We start from the raw sequence: 23491 nt of genomic DNA, 5'->3' as shown, positions 1-23491 counted from the left end.
CAGTGATCGTGAGACGCAGTCACCTTGAGTCGGAAACCACGACTCATGGGCTTTGAGCTAAAGAGGTAGTATATAGTTTTGCGGTGAACCAAAGGGGTTATATAAAAAAAGCTCTAGCGAGGAAGTCCCGGGTGCTACCAAAGGGTGCAAGGAAAAGCACTGGCGGCCATATTGCGAGAGGAAAACATGCCGGCGTGACGTAATACGACAAAGCTATACGCGCGGCGCATCCGTCGGTTGGCAATTCCACGATAAAAGATGGAATTTCCGATAAAATTACATCCATGAACAACTGCCTATCCTCAGTTACGAAAAAAAAAAATAGTGGCGTCAAGACTTTCAGAATGAGCTGTTGTTGAAGGAATGCTTTATATATAGAGTGCGCTTGCACACTGTGAATACTTGTTATTAGGAATTGTGTTCTGTATTTCAAAGGTGTCAGCGTTCGCGGCATAACCATGAAGGCTAATATGAAACGGGCTTAATCACTTTTTACTAGCACACAGACACAAGAAAATTTGGAGGAGTTGAGGACACTCTTTTTTTTTTTTGAAGTACAGGCAGGATTTTTCAATGACGCGAAAAACAGAGCACTCGTCTGGACTTTTTTCTGTTTTCTCCCAGTTACAAATGCTCGAGATGCTTGACATAATTTCATTTCACCGGAACTTGCAAACACTCGTTTACTCTTTGACGGGTTTGAGGGGTTCAGTCGCTTCCATGCACTTTTACGTAAGGATGCTTTTTCCACTTTTGCTGTTACAGTTGAGCTGCCCAAATACTTAACTTGAATACGTGACATTTGTGCTAGCAGTGCCATATCACGGAACTACGCCTTAGGGAAGGCCTTTGCAGCTATAATGCCGCGTTCTTAGTTGCCCTTCTCGTGCTTCTCGTACAGTACTTAGAGGTTCAAACAGTACTTTTATTTTTTGTCTGTTCCTAAAAATTATAATTTTTAACGTGTATACATATAGTCAGATTAACTTCCTGTTGTATACCTACTTATACCTGGGTGCTTTGTTTCTTCCAGAATATAAAAAATATATTCCGCTTGAGTTTACTATTCTTACAAGTCAGTTTTTCAAAAAAAAGTGTGTCGTTATGTGGGCGTGCTTAGGTATACAGTACAACCATTCTGCTAAATGGTGTAATCTACCGCTGGACGTAAACGTCTTTTCCGGCTCGACAAAAAAAAATTCTCCAATATTAATCATTGCTACCACCGCCACATCAGGTCACTCACATCTTGCCTAAGTGTTTGTACTCTCAAGGAAAATCTGTGACCAGGTCTTCGAAGAGACGATGCATTGGTACACGGGAATTAAATGACAGTGGAGTTTTTTTGCGACCCTAATTTTACTTGTTCTGAAAGAAAAACTTTAAATAGAATTGCGGGCAATATTCTAATTTTCGTGTTCTTGATATAGATGACTACGGCATCAAATCATCAAGTCTTTTTTGAGTTCCTGTAATGTTTTCACAAATAAATGCACCGCAATAATACCCTTTGATTGTTCTGCTTCCCCCCTCAGCCCCGCTACGGAGTGTGATGCGTGGTAATATATTTTGCTACAAAATATTTCTTGACAAGAGGGCATATACTCAGACAATGCCTGTACTCGACAAATATGGTACCAAAAAGGACAGCCAAATGCACAAAAAAAACGTATAACGCATGCTGTGAAGTAAGGTTTCCCAAAATAGACCACATTGTTTTGAAGACGCATAAAAGGCTCAACTGCAGGTGGTGGTGCACTCTTGAAGTGGGGTGCGCTCCAATTTCCTCTTCAAAACTTGAGGAGTGCTATGTGCCTCTTGCCTCGGCTGTTTAATCGAAACGCAATTGTTCAACTGATTACGAGGTGGTGCCTTCATGGGAGAATGGAACTATTTTTACACTTTTTGGAAACTCTCACAAATTGATGGCAAATAATTGGCCGAATTGTTTTCCCAAACCTAATTACTTTATTTTAGATGAATTTGCATATTTATATTTCTTTCTACTTCGTATTTCATTACCACTGCTGGTTTTATATTACCCTGTCACACAATTTTTTTACACGAGTATTTAAGATCGCAAGCCAACGCCACTAGATTCTCGCGGATGGGTTTTGAGAAGCCATGTGCCTCGTTTAGCGGTCGGCAAGACTTATTTCGGAGGGCATAAAGCTCAGATATTAGGCGGTCAGATATTAGGTTGTTTGTGTAAATCACGGTGTATCGTCGTGGTGAAATAAATTTCAACTTTCAACTTTCACTTTGTGGAAGCACCATGATGGTCACTGACTAATCAACCCCAGATGACGGAAAGCAATCCGTATTTTTTTTTTTTTTTGGTCCGAAAGAGCAGCTCAGCCTCTGCGTGGCCTCTCCTATGGCGATGCTAGAAGAGGATTCCCTGACACTGCCCAAAAGATTATTGCGGATATGCCCAGTACAACGAGAGCTCTACGATTATGAATATTCTGATCTGACACAATAAACCTTTTTCTAATAAAACTGTTTTGCGCATAGAAGTTCGCTACTTTGCCATAGGTGTCTACAACACTTTAGCGAATGTATCAAAATATTCTAAGACACAACTGGCAAGAATTGCATCAGATACAATCGCTGAATGCAGCAGTATCTTGTAGGCGTATCTCCAAGCATCAAGTTCGTGCGCACAGGCCGAGATACGACGCCATTTTTGCCAGAGCGTGTCTTGCGACGTGGTCGACATGGAAAGGTGCACCATTTCGTCTACACCGCTTTTGTGAGCTTCGCCGCTAACGAGTGAACACGTGTTCAAAACTCGGCAAGTTGGTATGGGTTTGCCTTCTATCAAATTGAGTAGCAGGCAACGGAACGATAGACGAGCACTCATCTGTGTCGTTTCGTTTCTTCCACGTCTGTTGCGCCAATATATAGAATATCAATCCCGATAGCGTTAAAAGGAAGTATCCAACAGATGAAATGTATATATTCAGCTGCATTTGGAAGTAGTGTTGTTCGAATACTGATTCTCGCCTGGAGGTGAGGTTGCGCTCAACGGTGTAAGCTAGCGTGTTAGGCAGGGGCCTAGAAATATTTTTCCGGGAGTAGGGCGAGTGTGGAGGAAGAAGAGGGTTTAAGCCCTAGGCTACGCAAATGACGGTGTGAGGAAGTATGGGTTACCTTAATTCGCTACGCCACATGCTTTGGGCGCATCGCTACATCTAATCTGAAGAGAGAGGGTTTTTCTCCAGGCCCGAGTACTTTTAAGGGGACGAGAAGCAGCTGCACGTTGATTCAAGTGCACCGTTGTTAGTCCAAATTTATACGAAATTGCCCATTCAGCGTGCGTCATGATCATGGCGTATTTCGAGGCGAGATTTTTTTTCTCTACAATTGCCTGTTATGTGTTGCACTCTAGCATTGAAGTATTAGTTTGTAATTGGAGAGGTATGTTGTGTTATTTCACCTATTTGATCCTATACATGCATCACACCCCAATTGCCTATATTATCTTGCTATATGAACGAGTCGCCGTATGTATACTTTGTTTCCCTTTATTGTAAGCTTCCTTGCCTTACGGCACCATTTGCCTTACTGAATTTAAACTTCTAGACAAGCTGTATGAATGCTTTGCTACGATTTTGTCAACTCTCTGCCTTACTGCACCAATTGTCTTTCTGAAGGTGAACTGTGTAGTTTCCCACCTCCGCGAACGTTAAGGCTTTCGGTATACTGTAAATAGATAGTTTAATTTCTTGCCGCTAGAGAAATCCAGAAGTTATTTAGCACTGCGGATATACCAACGCATGATGAAATAAAACAAGCATTTACCAAACTCGATATTTTGGAAAACCAAATCATTTGCTTCCTGTTAATTCTGTTCAAAGAGCTCTTGATTTCATATGAATGTTCACGTGTGCACGGTCGTAGGTACCCAAGTCTGACACACTATCATGCCCTGCCGCGGAGGTTTTGTAGCTAAGGTACTCGGCTGCTGACCGGCAGGTCGTGCGATCAAATCCCGGCTGTGACGGCTGCATTTTCGATGAAGGCGAAAATGCTATAGGTCCATGTGCTCAAGTTTGGGTGCTGGTTAAGGAACCGCAGCTGGTTGAAATTTCCGGAGTGCTCCTTTACGGCGTCTCTCATAATCATATGGTGGTTTTGAGATGTTAAACCGCACATATCAATCAATGACCCACCATCATGATCCAGTCATTGAAGCCCACGGCTGCTAACCCGCAGAACACACGATGCAATTATGGCACTAAAGATCGATTTAGGGGGACTAATAAACCCCAATTTGTTGCATTTTCCGGAGCCCTGTTCTTCCAAGCCTTCCATAGTAATCATATGACGGTTTTGTGACGTTGATACCCAACAATTATTGCTACCTTGATTTGTATGGTAGCTGCAAGGAGGACAAACTTAGGATGGTGGCGAAAATCCTTGAAGCCCGTGTGCTTAGATTAGGGGCACGTTAAAAAACACGCTGTCACAATTTTCGGAGTTCTCCGCCATGGCGTCTATGGCAATTATGTGATGGTATTGTGACGTTAAACCCCAACGATTATTATCACCTTGACTTCTGAGGTAGCTTTGAGACATGGGTGCACTTGTTGAGTGTTTCAAGGATCCATCTCAAGAAAGACATTGATTGATTGATCTGGGTGGTTCAACTTCCCGTAACCACCATATGATTATGAGAGACGCCGTAGTGGAGGGCTTCGGGAATTTCGACCCCCTGGGGTTCTTTACCATATGCACCCAAATCTGAGCACCCGGGCCTACATTTCCGCCTCTATCGGAAATGCAGCCGCCGTAGCCGGGATTTGATACCGTTACCTGCGGGACAAGGAAAACATTTAAAACTCGTGCAGTTATAAGTGATTACGGGTACACGACCATAGAAGAGCGAAATTTTCAGAGAACACTACCACGTTATTTCTCGTAATCTTATCATTTGGGTACGTTGAACCGCCTGCAATTAAATTTTCTTGGCGAGGACCTTCGCGAAAGGATTTGCCCAGAAAAGCAGAGACGACCCGCACCCGGTAATGAAATAGAGGAAGCACGTTTTCTGTAGCCACAAAGAAACACCGAGACCGAAATCAAGTTATTACTATCGGCGCGTCACCCGAATTCTGAGTTCCGCGACAGACGACCACGTGACCATCTTGGCGCACCTGACTGAAGCCGCTGATCAGTATTGAGCAGTTTTTAACTCGCCTATAGTAGTGGTGTGGATTTCGTATTTCAAGCAAAGCTCCGGTTGCTATAGCTACCAGAGATAAGCTTGTCTCGTCTTCGAAATGTCGTCGGGCCTTCGATAGATATCAGATGCTTTCGCCGGGCTGAAGCGTGTACATCGTTGCTGTACTTTGTCTGGTCGACAGCGTTCATTCGCACAAGCCGATATTCGACGCCATTTTGACCAGCACGTGTCTTACGCCGTGGTCGACACAGAAAGGTGCGCTATTTCGTCTACACCACTTTTGTGAGCTTCGCCGCTAAGGAGTGAGTTGTCTCGGAATTAACCTTCTCATTAGCCTAACAAGTGTTGAAAGCTCGGCGAGTTGCTATGGGTTCGTCTTCTAGCATTGCGCAACAGGCAACGGAATGACACATGGTAGCTCGTGTCTCGTTTTTTTCCTTGCATGTGCCACGTCTGCTGTGGAGTTCCACAGTAATCTAGATGAATCGCGCTAGCGTTAGAATTAGCCAACAGAAGAAATTGATATTTTCAACTGCATTAGAAGTGTTGATTCTCGCCTGGGGGTGAGGTTGCGCTTAATGGTGAAAGTTGGTGCATTAGGCAGTGACGTACAAATATTTTTCTGGGTGAGTGTGAAGGCCGAATGGGGTTCAAGCATCCTTGGCATTGCCACAGATGGCGTCAGGAAGTATGGGTTACGCTTAATTATTGGCTGCGCAACGGTTTAGGAGCATCGCTCCACGCCCGAATAGTTTGAAGGGAGTGAAGCACCCCTGCACGTTCATTTAGGTGCATCGTAGTTGGTCCGACTTAATACGAAATTGCTCAAACAGCGTGCTTCATGATTATAACGTTTTTTTTGGGGCGAGCTTTTTTCTTCTTACAAGTGTCTGTTATGCCTTGCACAATAGCATGGAAGTACCAATTTTCAAACGGATGGGTGTGTTTTTGTGATCATTGGCTTATGTCATCGATATATGCGTCACTCTCCGATTAGCTGTGGTATCTTGCTAATCAACAGGTTGTCCTATGTATGCTTTGTTTTCTTTTGTTCTGAGCTTGTATGCCTTACGGCACCAATCGTGTTTCCGAAGGTAAACTGTGTCGTTTCTTATCTCCATGATCACTACAGCTTCGATATACTTTAAATAAAAAAATAATGAATTAGTAAATAATTAGTGTATCTTTTTGCCGCTAGAGAAAGCCCGGAAGTTATTACGAAGATTCCAACTAGCTCTGGTGTCTTACCAATGCATGATGGAATAAAACAAGCATTCACCTAACTGGATATCTTGGAAAACCAAATCGTTTGCTTCCTGCCAATTCTGTTCAACGAGCCCTTGCATTCATAATATGAATGTTCGCATGAGCGCATTCGTAGTTGAACTTTTCGGTCATAATATTCCAGTTGAATATACTGTTCTTACAAGGCGATTTGTCAAAAAGAAGTATGTCATTATGTGGGCGTACTCTGGTATACAGTACAAAACATTCTGCTCAACCTTGTAATCTACGGCGATACATAAACGTCTTTATCGGCTCGACAAAAAGAAAATCTCCAATATCAACCATTGGAATTACCGGAACAGTAGGTCACTCATATCTTGCCTTATGTTTATTGCCTTATTATGCTTATTGCCTTGTTATGCTTATGCTTGCCTTATTATGCTTGCCTTATTATGCTTATTGCCTTTTTATGCTTCTCTTGGGCTTATGAATGCCTTCTGCAGATGAAGCAAAACTTTGTCGATGCATTCGCAATGAATTGCCCAAAAGAGTGGCTTAATGACAGTAGGTACAGTTTAAATACTCAATGCACTGTTGTGAGCTACTGCTTGCACATTCATGTATTGCTTTGATATCGTCCAAGGCAGGATGTACTAACGGCTATTTACCCATCAGGATTTCTGCTTCCCCCCTTTTTTTTTACCACATGAAGAGCAGATATGACTTTCGGTTATCTGCTCTGATATCTGCTTTGAAAAATTGAGGCCCAATATTTGCATCTCACGACTTTTTTGAATAATTCAGCTTTATGCTTTTTGTTCTTCCACACGTTTTTTTTTCTTTTGTGGATACATAAAAAAACTAAATATATTGTTTTCTCTTTCACTTGGTTTTCAGTACGTGGTTAAATTCGCGGTTGCTTCCTCAAAAAAAGTGACTTTGGCTCCGAACAGAACTTTGGCATGCGTCAGAGCAAGCAACCGCCAGGCAGTGACAAGTGATGCTAAAATCTATAGCTTTATCGTTGCACGCACCAGTACATCAACATTAATGCAGTAGAAAAGGATGCATGGGAGATATTTGGTAACACAATTGAAACCAAGCATACTGTGGGCGTCAGAGAATTTAGCTACGAGCCATAATCTGCCAGCCGCCAAGAAATGTAAGCAGGTTAGGCAATTATCAGCATTATAACTTACGGTCAGGTCTCTAGTGGTGCTTATGTGAAATGATCTTTTCAGAGACTTGTCATTGCCACTACAGGATAAAGAACACATACTGTGAATAAAAATTGAGAGAAGGAACTCTTCGAAAATCGCAGCATATATAGAGATCGGGGCAAGCGTAAAATAGGAATGGCTGGCAAAATATAAACTGGAACCACTGTCCAACCTTTAAACAGTAAATTGGAGCAATGTCTACCACGAATGTCAAATGGTATTGTCACTGAAAATATTCTGTTTGTGAGGGTCATCCAGTTCAATTGTGCAAGCACTACCAAGGCAAGTTTGAGAACTTTTTTGTACTTTTTTGTATTGCAGATCGGTAAATTCACTCAAGGTACTCCGACTCTTGGTATCGTCCAGCATCAAAATGACCTTCATCTCTTTGGAAATGGCAGAAGGGACTCGCCAGGCTGTTGTGCGAAATACCTGGCGTATAGCACAATATACACCTAAACTACCAAGAATAATCACTTCGTACAGGTGCATATAGAAGAGGTAATAAATGTTTGTATAAGTGTTCTATGATAAGTATGCTTTTTGGTCTGCTGTTGCAAGAATGCTGAAAGGTGGCATGCTCGTGTTTGGCAGTCGGTACATGTGAAAACAAGCACTGAAACGCACCAAGCAGGCCTGATAAAGGCGCTTGGTGATCTGCGACTTAGCTGCCCGAAGTTCGAATGATTGATTACCAACACGCGCACTAGCATTAGATCATATTTTCTCGACCATGGGCTGGACCTTCTGCTCGAACTAAACAGCTGGCATGCTATCAAAGGTGTCTGAGAAGTTTAGATTATACATTTGCAATGTGGCAAAGCCCCTAAAAATGCTGCTTGATGTCAAGTACTGCCAATTATTTTTTGTCATTTGCACTTAGATATAAAACTGATAGGAGCAGCAAAAAGGTCTAAAATATCTTTATTCCAGTGAATGTTTACTACTAGGAAAGGTCCTACACCCTTCACGTTCTGAAATACCACATGCTCCATGCATTGCAGACGTTGTATATAAAAAATTGTTCCTGTATGCCTCATTGTTGTCTGACAACGGTTAGCCCGCTAAATGACTTCGTATAATATTGAACATATTAAATAGTGCTCATCTTTCTTATTGTTAATTCTAGTCTAACAAGTAATAATGGGGATGCGTAACTACCCGTAGTCAGCTTGAACACTACGAAATATTGCCTGGGCCTGAATTGCGCCATGCTTGAATATAAAATATTCACGCGTTGCAGACAACTACCGCGCCGTGCGTGATCAGTGTTGTGATCTCACACCAGCTTCCACTGTAAATAATACATCCTGCAAAGGGCTAATATAGCAGAACCGGGAAACACTATGCCCCCAATAAGCAATGATTCATAATGATTGCAACACTAGGTTCGTCGAACAGGTCCAATGTGGTGTGCCCACCTTGCGCTTTCGTCACCAGTAACCCACTTATTATGAATGTCCGGTAATAAACTCGTTGAGGTTCGGGGCATTCACCTATGTATGAGGAGTCTACAGTTTCAGAGTAGGCTTTCTGTAAAGCACTTTATTGTAGTTTTGTGCTTCCTGATCTTGGATTGTCAATGTTGCTAAACCTGCAGGCTCATTTGGGCTGATGCTGACTTCTCAACTCCACTCGCTGTTCGGCATGAATCTTTGGGCACAAGCTATCGATTATTTCAACTACAACGTTCCTATGAACAGTCAATGCTAAAAAATTACTCTGATTGTTCAAGTGAGTATCGTTTTGTTTTACATTTAATAATAGGATTTTCGGAGAAGGCAATCGCAGGGAGGGAAGAAAGGTATGATGGCTGATTTGACTGCAAAATTCATATGTACACTGTTGTGGAAGCTGAAAGGAGAAGACTAGGTTGATTGGTGGATCGTGAAAAATGCGTTCGCACTGCATCGGGTGCTGTTAGGCTGATTATGAGCAATAGCACATAAGCCCTAACCGAAGCTGCCTAAAGGTCTTAATGTGTTTATGCTAAATGTTCACAAATGCTTCGTTGGTTTATCGGTGTTGAGCGTGTTGCAGTACGAAGATAGGCTATGATTTCCAGCATAAGTCTGCTCATTTACATCATTCGACTGCAGCTTGCAGACTCGTGAGCATTCGCATAGAATGCTTATTGCATAAAATTAGAAAAGGAGCCCTACAATGAAATCTGCTGAACAATTTGTGGTGCTTGTGTTCGATCTTTTTTCGAGCGTGTTTTAAGAAATGCAATCACTTTATTGGCTTGCCTTCAGGTTTAAATTGTATTCATGATTCAACGTAAAAAAATAGTCTACAGCATTAACCATGCAGGTTTCTCAAAAAATGTGCTGTTTTAAAATCTAGTTGGTGTGAGTGTCTCGCCTGATGGATTCAGATACTTTTAAATCGCCTTTACATCAACGTGGTAATGTAGGAGAATAGTGGAGCACTTCAGCAGGTCACATGCAATATTAAGTTTGTGATTTCAATTAACTGGTATCTAAATATAAACATATGCATAGTACAGGTTTTCCACTAGATATTTTTGAGAAGAGGATATATTAGTTGAGTAAATAACACGAGCCCATGTAAGGCTATGCTCTATAAGCCGTCTATGAAGCCTTGAGCAGCAGGTACTTAAAAAAAAGTGTCTACAATAGGTTTGAATTGGCTGTTGTTTCTGTCCACTGTATCGATATTAAAATATCAAAATGGTTAACTGTATTCGCAGCTCCTCTTACACATGAAAGTCAAGGTGGGAATTGAACGACCACATGGGCTTTTTAATAATGGCATGGTGATAGGCATCCGTAACTTGAACAAGCCACACCATGGTACGTAAGACCAACTTTCCATTTTAAGAAGAGATGACAGTGTCTCCAATACTGCTGAGGCTTCTGTTTTGGTGAGTGAAGGAACAAATCAAATAAATGTTGCTGATAAGACAGTATGTTTATGGCTTGAAGCTGTGAAACTTCAAAGCATGCCTTAATAACTGCTGTGTATGCAGGCCCGTATAACTTTGTGTTTATAGACAGTCATGTGAAGGCTACAGTGAATAATCTTTGTTCTGCTCGGATGTGTTGCTGCAAGGGTCAATATTTTGTCTCTTTCAGACTGCTGCAAAGCTTTTTTTTTACACTTATTCATTATGATAAACACTGTTGTCTAATTCAATTACAGGGCGAAAAATTCTTTGCTATCACATTTGCTTCATTTCAGGCAGCCAGGCCAGTTTAGCTTTCACGTGCTGGAAGAAAAAACTTTCGCACCCAAGGAGGCCCTCCCATGTGTAACAAGTTCACTGACTGCTGCTCATAGATTTGATGGCTCTATGAGTAGATTCATCTTTGCGCCCACTAGTTCAAACGAAAGCAGCAAATAATTGGTGCAAGTGACATTTTGGATGGACACATTTAGCACAATCAAATAAAAGTAAGCTGTTTAACCATTTGATAGCATTACTTGTTATGGTCAAGTGTTTGCAATCTTCCTCATGGCCAACAATATTCTTTTCAGACTCACGATTCTCATCATACAGGAAGAGAAATATAGTGTCAGATACAATGAAGATGTCACACATAACGCATTGAAACTTTTAGACTGTGCTTTGTTTCGGCCCAACCTCCGAGTAAATGGCAAGAGCATATGTTTCACTCTTCTCATGGTCAGTTCCTGCACCTTAAGTGTGTAATCTCTATATTCAAACTTAAACCCCTAACTATCTCAAGAAGAAAGGAAACTTGGAAAAATCAAGAAAACCAATCTCATGCGCTGTAGAAGAGAACTTCATGCGAAGCAGCTGAAGTACCAGCCTGTGTTGACATTAGGTTTTGCGTGAATTGTTACAGGGTGGATCACTCTTACCATGAATTGAGTTCTTGTGCAATTGATATCATCTCTTCAGAAATGTTTGTAAAGGCAGTTAGGTCATGGTCTTGCGTAACGTTCGTACTTACACTAGGGCAGAGATGTGTTTTATCACATCTAGTCTACGTTGCAGTGTGTTGACGAGCGTTTCTTTAATGGCTGTGGTCGATCTAACTATTCGACTTCAGCTTATAGACTTGTGCATGTGCCAATGTAGTGTTATTTACATCAAATCAGACAGCCAAGGGTGCAATGAATTCGTTTTGAAAATGTGATGCTTTTAAGCCGTCGCATGGCTTTGTGATAGATCTGAATTCATTGCTTTTCTGATCCAAACAGTTCATGCTTCAACATAACATTTCTACAATTATTCAACTTGCAGGTATGCGAAAAAACTAAGCTGTTTTAAATGTCGTAGGTGTGAGTCTCTGGATAAATGAAATCTTAATTCGCAACCACAACTACTTCGATTGTCAGGTGACATAGCGGATCGTATGAGGATCTGGAGCAGTAAGTTGATGACTTTGTCCACTTAATGCTTAAGTTCCCAGTGATCTCACATATGCATAGCGTAACATTGCTTACTTATATATTTCGCACCACCAAATTTTAGTTCAGTGAATTGAAACAAGAACAAATATTTTGTGAGGTTAACCTGTTTAGACAATGTATAAATCACTGAGGCACTGTTGAACTTGGCTTTTTAAATACTGGATACAATAACTATGAATTCACCAGTACTTATGATCACCAGTCTCATCATACATGTATGTGTTATCTCTATTTTTATTTGCAGGTTTAATAAGGCATATTACAAATGCCTTCTGCAAATGAAGCAAACTTAGTCGATGCATTCACAATGAAATGCCCAAAAAGTGGCTAAATGACAGTATGTACATTTTTTCTTTACTCAATGCACTGTTGTGAGCCATTGCTTGTATATTTATGTATTGCTTTAGCATCGTACAAGGCAGGTTGTACCAACGGATATTTGCCCATCAGTATTTCTGCTTCCTTTTTTATATACACAGACCACATGAAGAGCAGATATGCATTTCGGCCATCTGCTCCTTAAAAAAATTGGGGCCCAATATTTTATTTTCAAGACTTTTTTGAATAATTCAACTTTATGCTCTTTGTTCTACCGCACATTTTTGATTTATGTTGATACAGAATTAAACAAAAATATTGCTTCCTGAACACTGTGAAATTGTGCCTGGGCTTAAATTCCAAATTGCCTTTATATTCACGCACGGCGTGGTAGTTGTCCGTCCAGGGTGACCAGTGTTGTTGTCTCATGCCAGCTTTCGCTCTAAATAATAGAACCAGCAAAGGGCTAGTCTAGCATAATCGTGAAATGACTATGTGCCCACAAGGCCATGATTACAATGAGAGCAAAACTGGGTACTTCGAACTGGTCAAATGTGGTATTTCCACTTTGCGCTGTCGTCGTGCCTTACTAGCCTATTATGGATGTCCTGTAATAAAATGTTTAGGTTTGGGGCATTCACCTAAGAATGAGGTGCCTGCTGTTTCAGAGTAAGCTTTCTGTAAATCCCTTTATTCTATTTTTGCCTAGATCTTGAATTGTCAATGTTGCTAAACCTGCAGGATCACTTGGGCTGATGCTGGCTTCTAAACTGTACTCACTTATCGGCATGAATGTCTGAACACAAGCTGTTGATTATGTCAGCTACAATGCTCCTAAAAACGGTAAGTGCTACAAAAGTACTCTGAACATTTCAGTAGTAACTCTCCTGTCATTTACAATTGAAAGAAAGAAGGATTTCTAGAGAAGGTAAACACAGGAAGGGGAGAAAGTTTAGTTGAGTGATTAGACTCCAAAATTCGCACGTGCATTGTGGCAGCAGAAAGCACAAGGCTGGGTTGATTTGTGGATCATGTAAAAAGCTTTCGCCCCGCAGTGGGTGCAGTCAAGCTGATGATGACAAATAGCAAATTGGCCATAACTGAAGTTATTTCTGTTCACTCTACCCATAGTATATTATTTATGATTAATTGTATTTGCAGGTCATCTGAGACATTATGAAAGTCGAGGTGGGACATCAACGGCCCTACCATCCAAGTGCACAATCTCTATTTTTGAACCTAAAAGCGTATCTCAAGAAGAGACGACTTGCCTGAATCAGGAAAACTGATTTCATGCGCTGTGGAAGTGAATTTCATGCGAAGCAGCTGGAGTACAAGCCTAGGTGGAAATTAGGTTTTGCGTGAATTGTTGCAGGCTAGATTAGTCTTCTGATGAACGGAGTTCTTGTGCACTTGATGTCGTCCCGTCAAGAATGTTGACTGTACTAGCGTGTAGAGGCAGTTAGGTCATGGTCTTGCATATTGTTTGAAATTACATTAGGGCCGATATGTGTTTTATCAAATCGAATACATGTAGCGGTGTGTTGACGAGCGTATCTTTAATGTCAGTGGTCTGACTGTTTAACTTAACTCGAATTCCTCTGTACATCCTTGAGTCTACAAGCTAGACAGCTGCCAGCACCTTTAACATGAACGCTCCGCCGAGTGTCCTGCATCTTGACGCTGACACTGACACCCCGTACGTTTGGGGTGTGTTGCCAGCATGCTGACCATACATACAAGCCTACAAAGGTATCTCGGCAAAACCGCCCACCAATTCGCGGCTGGCATCAAAATAGTCGTGGCTACGCATCGAAGTGTTCGAGTTCAAGGTGCTGGCGGCTGTACTGTTCATTACATAAAATCAGACAACTAAAGCTGGAAGAAATTCATGTTTTCAAAATGTGATGCGTTGAAGCAGTCATGTGGCTTTGTGGTAGAACTAAATTCATTGCTTTTATGATCAAAATGAATTGATGCTTCAACATAACAATTGTTGTACAGTATTTCAACATGCAGGATTGTGAAAAAAATTAAAGGTATACTTTAAAAAAGCTGTAGGTGTGAGTGTATGGCCTAGTGCAATGTAATTCGCAACCACACTTCTGTGTAGGATTGTTAAAAGATGAGGTAGCAGATCGTATGAGGATCTAGAACAGTAACTTGTTCACTTTGCACAAATAATGCTTGGGTCCTCAGTGACCTCGCGTATGCGTAATATAATTTGCTTATCGAAATTTTTCACAGCACTAAGTTTTACTTTAGTGAATTAAAACAAGCATAATTTTTTTAGCGAATTGAAACAAGCATGAATACTTTGTGAGGTTAACCTCTCGAGACCATATATAAATTTTTTACGCACTGTAAATATTGGCTCGGTAAGTACTGAGTACAATAACTATGAATTCACCAGTCTTTCTTTTCACCATACTCATCGTACATCTAGTGTTATCTCTATATTTCTTTGCAGACTTGATAAGGCATTATGATTGAATGCTGCACAAGAAGCAAGACTTCATTGACGCCTTCATGATGTATTACCCCAAAGAGTGGCTTAATCGCTGTATGTACATTTTTTTCATTACTCAACGCCCTGTTGTGAGCTATTAGCACATTTATGTAATTCTCTAGCACTCCATGACAGGCTGTATAAATGGCTATTTACCCTTCACTATTCCTGCTTCCCTTTTTTTTTCATAGACGGCATGAAGAGCAGATTTGCATTTCGGTTGTCTGCTCTAAAATATTCCTCAAAAATTGAGGCCCAATATTTGCCTTTCAAGACTTTTTTTCAAATAATTCAGCATTATGGTCTTTGTTCTTCTGCGCAATTTCGTCTTATGTGGATACACACAAAAAAACAATTTATTGCTTTCACATTCACTCTGTTACAGGTACCCGGTTAAATCCGCTTTTACTTCCTCAAAAAGGTGACTTTGGCCCCAAAAAAACATTGGTACGCGTCAGCGCAAGCAATTTCCAGGCAGAGACAAAAGTGATGGTAAAATTTATAGCTTCATTATTGCACGCACAGGTACATCAACATGAAGGCAGTACGAAAGAATGCATAGAGACTTGACACCAAGCCTATTGTGGGCGTCAGAAAATTCAGCTACCAGCCATAATCTGCTAGCCACCTGGAAATGTAAGCAGAATAAGCATTTATTAGCATTAATACTTACGGTCAGGTGTTTATAGTAGTGCTTATATAGAACATTCCTTTCAGAGACTTGGCATCGTCACTACGGGAAAAGGAACACATACTATGTTTGAAAATTTGGAGATGGAACTCTTCAAAGCTTGCAGCATTTATGGAGATCGGAACAAGCGTAAAATATGCATGGCTGGCAAGATTGTGACTGCGTAAAGATTGGTCACTGGTTACAGTCACTTGGAGCACTGTTTACCACCAATGGCATTGTCACTGGGAATATTCCGTTAGATAGGGCCATCCTCTTCAATAGTGCAAGCACTGCCAAGGTAAGTTTGTTCGAGCACCATTTTCTCTACTTTTCTGTAGTGCAGATTCGTTATTTTAAGCTATTTTGACTCTTGGAATCGTCAGGCATCCAAGTCACCGTCATCCCTTTTGAAACCACTGAAGAGACTTGCCAGGCTGTTGTGCGAAGTACCTGGCGTATAGCCCAATAGACACTTCAAATACCAAGAATAATCACTTGGTGCGGGTGCCCATAGAAGAGGTAAGAAATGTTTGTATAAAAGTTCTGATAAGTATTCTTTTTAGTCTGTGGTTGCAAGAATTCTGAAAGTTGGCAAGCTCGTGTTTGATAGTCATTAGATGTGAAGACAAGCACTGAAACGCACCAAGCAAGCCTGATAAAGACTTCCTCAGCTGCGACTTAGTTACCTGAAGTTCGAATCATTGAATACGAAGACTTCCCTAGCATCTGAAAATATTTGCTTGACCATGGGCTGGAGCTTCTGCACGAACTAAACAGCTGCCATGCTATCAAAGATGTCTGTGATAAATATAGGTTAATCATTTGCAGTGTAGCAAAAACTCTAAGAATGCTCTTTGAAGCAAGGTACTGCCATTACTTTTTGTGATTTGCTCTTAAATATAGAACTGAGAGGAGAAGTAAAAAGGTCCAAGTTATCTTTATGCCAACCATTGTTCATTCGTAAGAAAGATCATACACCCCTTCACATGGCAAATGTCAAGAGGCTCTCTGTTGTGCAGATAACTTGTCTAAAACGATGTTTCTGTATGCCTCGTCTTGGTCTGACATTTGATAGCCCGCTAAATGACTTCCTGCCTAAAACTGGAAATATTTCGTAACGCTCATCGTTTTTGTTTATTCATGTCTAATAATCAATAGGGGTGATGTGTAACTGCCTGTAGTCAGCTTGAACACTTTGAAATTGTGCTTAGGCCTAAATTGCCTTAATATTTGCGCGCGGCAGACATTTACGGCGTATTTCGAGACCAGTGTTGTGATCTCATACCAGCTTTCGCTGTAAAATATAGAACCTGCAAAGAGCTATTATAACACAACCGTGAAATGAAAAAGCGCCCACCAAGCCCTGATTAGTAATGATAGCAAAACTAGGCATGTCGAACAGGTGAAGTGTAGGGTCCGCACATTGCGCTGTCGTTGTGACTTACCAACCTATTGTGAATGTCCTGCAATAACAAACACGTTCATGTTCGGCGCATTCACCTAGGTATGAGGAGCCTGCGGTTTCAGAGTAGGCTTTCTGTGAACCACTTTATTGTATTAATGTGCTTCCTGATCTTGGATTGTCAATGTTGCTAAACCTGCAGGCTAATTTGGCCTGATGCTGACTTCTCAACTTTACTCGCTGTTCTGCATGAATGTCTGGGCCCAAGCTATCAATTATTTGAACTACAACGCTCCTATAATCGGTAAGTGCTACCAAAGTACTGTGAAAGATTTTCAAGTGACTCTCCTGTCGTTTTACAATTGAAAAGAAGCTTCGAAAGAAGGCAAAGGCTGAAAGGGTAGAAAAATAGGTGGGCTAATTAGACTGCAAACTTCGCGTGTACATTCTAGCAGCAGAAGACCAAGACCGGGTTGATTGGCGGATCATGCAAAATACTTTCAGTGGGCGCAGTCAGGCTGATGATCACGAATAGCACATTATCGCTACACCCAAGTTGCCTGAAGGGCTTGTGTTTGTTCTCAATTTTCACAAATGCCCAATTGGTTCCTCAGTGTTGAGCGTGTTTCAGTGCGAAGATAGTTTACGATTGCCAGCAGTGGTCAGCTCATTTATACCCCTCAACTGCAGCTTGCAGACTTATGGGCATGCATTTGGAATGTTTATTGCATAAAAGCAGAAAAGGAACCCTAGAATGAAATCTGCTGAACATTTGTGGTGCTTGTATTCGGTATTTTGTCGAGCCAGTTTCTAGCAATGCAATCACTTCATAGTCGGAGACACATTGGCTTGCCTTCAGGCCTAAATTGTATTGATGATTCAACATAAAATAATAATGTACAGTGTTAACAATGCAGGTTGGTGAAAGAAATAAGCTGTTTCAAAAACTAATTAGTGTGAGTCTCTTGCTTTATGGATACCGTTGATTTTAAATCAACTTTACTTAACGTAGTAATGTTGAATAGTGTAGCACTTCAGCGGGTCATATCAAGTTGTAAGCTTGTGATTTCAATTAACTGATACAATAAGACATAATCATATTGCAGGTTTGCTCTTGATATTTTTTAGAAGAGGATATTACAGTAGAGTAACAAGAGCCCATGTAAGGTTATGCTCTGTAGGCCCTATAAAGAGAACTTAGCAGCAGTTTTTTAAAAAAGTGTTTACAATAGGTTTGATTTAGCCATTATTTCTGTCCACTGCACCCATATTATTATATCAATTGTGGTTAATTGTACTTGCAGGTCCTCTAGGACGTTATGAGTCAAGGTCGGAAATGAATGGCCACACCATCAAACCCTTCACGATGAAATGGCTCACGAGCAGCTTCTGGTTGTCCATCGGCGTTTCTTTAGACTGTCACTCTCAGTGCTCTCCTTTCTCTCTACCTAGTGATCTGTAATTCTGCCCATCTCTGTTTGAATTTCTCACTATCTGCATTTGTCTGTCCATTCCTCTGCCTGCATATCTCTTAATGTTTGTCTACGTCATTGTCTGTTCCCATTGCTCTGTATACCTCGTTCTACACGTTCGTCTTGCACCATTTCACTGTGTCCCTCTGTAGTCTTTTGTCAGTCTCTGACTGCGTATGTCCATTCATCTGCCTGTGTCTGTTAGTCTGTGTTTCTGTCTACTTTCATAATTTGTCTCTCTGCATTTACCTGCGCGTAAATGTCTGTCATTGTTTTCTTGTCTATCTGCCTGGATTTGTCTGTGTGACCGTTTGCCTGTCTCAATTTCGCTGCTATGATTCAGCCCTGTCTATCCGAAAATCTGACGTTTCGCCAATCCGTGCATCTCCAGCCCTTTGTCTGTATCCATGTCGGTCCATGCATCTGTCTGCCTGCCTGTCTCATTTTGTGCCTATCAGTGCGTCTCTGTACACGAATTTTAGTGTATCTATCCATCTGTCCGTTTGTCTCTCTCTCTCTCTGCCAGTCTCTTCATGCATTATTTTCAATGTCCATCTGTCCGAGTTTGTGCCTTTATCTTGCCCATCAGTCAGTCTCTAGATACGTGGGTGTTCTGTGCATCTGTCTGTCTATTTCCCTGCCTCTGTTAGTCTCTCCATTATTGTCTTTATCCAATCTTTTCACTGTCCATCTCTGTGCATTCATACCTGTATCCTTCGGTGTATTATGGTGGGTCTCTGTTATTCTCCATCCGTTCAACCGTCTTTGCATCCATCCGGCATTCTGTCTCTTTTAGGGTGAAGCTCCTTACGCCATGGGTCATTTCCTCCTTTATAGTGGTAATATGTAGCCACCTCCAATTTGAGTTGCTCGTTAGAGGGTGTTGTATAAGTGCTTAGGAATTGTATAACTAGATGACATAAGGGGTTTTCACGGCATATCTGAGGAGTGAATGATGAGTGGGGCGAAACATTTGCACGTCCGACCGTCCGACCGTGCATTCTTGCGTCCGTCGTGCATCCGTCCGCCCGCCTGTGCATCCGTCTTTTCGTCCGCCCGCCCGTCCGTGCATCCGCCCGTCCGCCCGTGCATCAGTCTCTTCGTCCGTCCGCCGGTCCGTGCGTCCGTCCACCCGTCCGTTCGCTGTGCATCTGTGCGCCCGCTCTAAATCCGTCTGCTTCGCCTTACTCGTCGTCATTCACCTCATAAATATGCAGTGATTTTTTTGGCCTTGCTGACTGTCATTACCAGCCAGTCGATCAAGTCGCACAAACTGACCCACTTGACTGGCTCTTAATGACTGACACAATGGCTGGTATAACACAGATCACCATTGCCCAAGACGATGCAAGGAGCTGGAAGCTCGTGTAGTGATGTGTTAGTACTAAGCTGGTGCTTGACTTGCGAGAGCTCGTTCTTTAGGCTGTGTGTCTCTTAATCTTCCTCCCTGTCTCTCTGTGTTTTTTTTTGGTCTTTTTGTCAGTCTTTCACGCTCTCGTCTATCTGTCCATCCATTCATTTGTCTGCATGTCCGTCTTTTCTCCATCCATATGCTCATCAAAATGTCCGTCTGCCCATTTATCTGTGTACCTGTGTCCCCCATCCACACGTTTGTTCGACAATCTGTATGTATGACAATCCCCGTATACGTGTACCCACATGTCTGTTTGTTTGTCTTTCTGCCTGAATTTCCACTTTATGTTCTTCCTTCTATACTATTCGTCGGTTGTTCCAGCCCGTCTTTTTCTCTGTGCATCTGTACATCTCTATTTCTGTCTGTCCGCCCGTCTGTCTGTCTCGCTTTCTGCCCGTCCATGCATCTCTTTGTATATGAATTTCCTGATTATCTGTCCATCTGTTAGTTCGTCTGCGTGTCTGTGACCATCTCGTAGTCCGTTTTTTTTCACGTCCATCCCATGCGTCGGTGTCTCTATGCTGCCCGTCGGTCCATTACCCCGTATGTGAGCTTTGTGTATTTATCCGTCTGTTCACTTGTCTGTATAAATCTGTGTCTCTTCATCCGTTCCTTTTCCCGTACATCTGCTTGGGTCTGTGTCTCTATCTTCCCTGTCAGTCCGTCTCTCTGTATGCATTTTTTTGTGTAATAATCAGTCTGTATGTCTCTCTGTCAGTCTCTTCGCCCGTTCTTTTCACTGTCCCTTTTCTTGCGCCAGTGCCTCTATCCTGCATTTTTGTCCGCCTCTCTGTATGTCGGTGTTCCGCATATCCATCCGTCGGTTCACATGTCTGTCCTTAAGTAGGTCACTCTGTCCGTCTCTTTGTCCACCTGTCGGTCTGGGTCTGTGCCTCTATCCTTTTTTTTCACGTCTCTGTGTATTCGATTGGTCCGTTCGAACGTTTTTGTATCCATTTGTCGTTCTCTGTGTGGCTGCCTGTCTTTTTCTCTGTGTGGCTGCCTGTTTTTTTACACAAACACACACACACGCATGCAAACACACGTAAAGACACACACACCCGCACGTTTCGAAAAAGCAATTTTTTTATACAACTTCAAAGTGAAGTCATAGTTGAGATCCAAGCTGAGTCATGAGACCCATAACGTATGAAGTTGCTGACTTGTGTAAAGGGAGTTGTCTGTATATAAAGCTTTCTGTATAATGCTCATGTTTCAATTGCATCCATGATAACAGAAACCGTGGATGGAGAAGGCTCACCATTAACGTGCGGGGTGTCTAAACGTAAGGTGTACTGCCTTAAGAAAAAACAGCTGCAGCCGTCCCAGCAGCGGTGTGCCACCAGCAAGTCTGTTGCGGCACGGGTAACACGGGTGGTCGACGGTTGCAGCGGCACCAAAGCAGTACCGTCGAGCCATACCAACTAGTGTAGATGTTCGGGCCAGTTGGTCTATGTGCATGATGACGAAATTTAGAGTGCGTTTACGTTGACAGAGAAGTGGGCTATGCTCTTTATGCTCCCGTTCGTTTTGTCTCGGCATCTGCATGTGTGTAGAGCCCAGTGCTTCTTTTATGGAGCGCAGAGCTTTTTTCTTAGTTTTCTACAGTGAATACTCCTTAAATGTCGCCCTCATGAACCTAGGTCACCTAGCCCGACCATATACACTCCCTGGTGTGGCTTGGAACAATCGTCGCTCGATGGCTAGAACCTGCTTCCGTGCTGACGCTTTTTGGCCCTGCTGACTGCGTGACTTGCTCGACTGGCTGGTAGTGACAGACTCACGCGACTGGCTCACACAATCACTGGTATAGCACAGATCACTGCTGTCAAAGTAGATGCCAGGGCCTGGAAGCTTGTGTATTGTCCTGTAATAGGCTTGTGCTTGACTAGCAAGAGCTCACGTGTTATGCTGTACATCTCTCTTGATCACCCTTTGTCTGTGCTTCTGTTGCTGTTTTTGTCAGTCTTTCACTCTTGTCTATCTGCGCGTCCATTCATCTGTTGGTATGTCTTTTTCTGTTCTTCAGTCCACTTGTCTATATGTATGTCTGCCCGTTCATCTGTGCACATGTCTCTCCGTTCACATGTCGTTCCACCATCTTTGTATATGTGACGCTTCATCCATACGTCTGTCTGCATTTCTGTTCGAATGTCTTTCTGCCTGTCTCTGCATCTAGTAATTGTTCTGTTTATATTGTCCATCTAATGTCGCATCCTGTCTTTCTGTCGGTCCATCTGTACATCTTTGTCTCTAGTACATATCTCTCCGTGGTTCTTGACGTCTCTAAGTTACTGATTCTATACATCACGACGTTTGTGTTCATCTTTCTGTCTGTGTCTTTTAGTTTCAGTCGACTTGTTCGTCCGTCAAGACAATTCTCTGTCAATGTGTCTACAATTCTCTTTTTTCCTGTCAATTTGTCACTGAATGCCGGACAAACAAAAGCACGCTGAAGAGGCCATAATTACCCCTCACTGCCTTGGTCTCACATTCGGTCGTGCGTTTTGCAAATTAGATGGCCAATCATTGTCTGATTATTGCCCAACAAGACGACTCAACACAGCTGCTCTGAGCATCTTCAAGCGTATCAAGATGGTCAAGAACTGAAGCGCAGAAAGGAAATTGCATTTGAACACTGAGTGCACGGACGAAAACACATTTGTAAGGTAGGTATTCATTTAAGCTTTCTTGGCTTCTTCAAATATCTTTTGCACGTAAAAAGGTTTAAATTAGTTACGCATCAATCTTTTCTGGGCATCATGATTACAAGCTTACGAATTACATGCTGCGTGCACTGAGAAAATTTGTGCTCGTATTTTTATTGCAGCATTAACCACAGCTTGACACTATATCCCAACTATGACTATTCGTTACTGGAAAACTCAGTGAATTGTGAAGAAAACTGTGTGTAAAGATGAGTTGCATGCATACCTCAAGTGCAGTATGCACACAAGAACCAATGAAAAATACGTGCTTAGTTGAGCTTATGAAAACAGCAACCCGTAAAAGCTACGAAAAAATGTTAGACTGCGCTATGTAGAAAGATCATCCAGATAACACATCACTGTCTTCAAAAGTCAGTATACTTAGCTGACACGAATCATGTACCTTAGTATGTAGTATTTCATTGAACGCTGTACATAGGCCATGGGCTAGAAAGCTGTCTTAGCTCAACAGATCACTGCGTATGATTGTTAATTTCGAGAACCACCTCTGTTCTCGAGGGTTTTTTTTTTAATTACGGTGTTGTAATAGGCATGCACAGTAACTTACAGAACCCACACCATAGTACGTCGTACCAGCTTTGCCTGTCAAGAAGACATGACATTGTCTCCACTACTGCTAAAGCTTCTGTTTTGCTTAATGAGGATCAAATCAAATAAATGCTGCTAGTAGGACGGTACCTTTGAATCTTGAAGCTGTGAAGCTTCAGAGCATGCCTTAATAACTGCTGTGTATGCAGGCCCGTATATCTTTGTGTATATAGACAGTCATGCGAAGGGCTACAGTGATGCATCTGTGTTCTGCTCTGATATGTTGCTGCAAAAGTCACTGTTATCCTTTAAGACTGCTGCAGATCCTTCGTTTTACACTGATTCATTATGGCAAACATTCATATACATTCATTGCTATCACAAACATTCATTGCTATGACAAA

The 23491-nt window shown here is 41.9% G+C and overlaps 1 long non-coding RNA gene across 17 annotated transcripts in view; it reads left to right on the top strand.

Annotated features, from left to right (window-relative positions):
- Positions 1-23491, top strand: part of LOC119165783 (uncharacterized) — a 44730-nt gene that overhangs the window by 20643 nt on the left and 596 nt on the right. For 7 of the 17 annotated variants that reach the window (XR_012885569.1, XR_012885558.1, XR_012885573.1 and 4 more), the window contains 14 exons: positions 7960-8139; positions 9239-9372; positions 10352-10525; positions 10843-11055; positions 11140-11287; positions 12287-12379; positions 13102-13203; positions 14831-14923; positions 15255-15316; positions 15395-15505; positions 15587-15840; positions 15926-16061; positions 17147-17248; positions 18249-22499. This is a non-coding gene — a long non-coding RNA (uncharacterized LOC119165783). Of the gene's footprint in view, positions 1-5275; positions 5447-7959; positions 8140-9238; positions 9373-10351; positions 10526-10842; positions 11056-11139; positions 11288-11872; positions 12001-12286; positions 12380-13069; positions 13204-13521; positions 13549-14830; positions 14924-15254; positions 15317-15394; positions 15506-15586; positions 15841-15925; positions 16062-17146; positions 17249-18248; positions 22500-23491 lie in introns of those variants that run through there. The other 10 variants (XR_012885561.1, XR_012885565.1, XR_012885560.1 and 7 more) reach the window with 10 other exon arrangements.

This window comes from Rhipicephalus microplus, chromosome 8 (assembly GCF_043290135.1).
Source record: "Rhipicephalus microplus isolate Deutch F79 chromosome 8, USDA_Rmic, whole genome shotgun sequence".
Classification (NCBI taxonomy): domain Eukaryota; kingdom Metazoa; phylum Arthropoda; class Arachnida; order Ixodida; family Ixodidae; genus Rhipicephalus; species Rhipicephalus microplus.
This window is presented reverse-complemented; position numbering and strand designations above follow the sequence as displayed.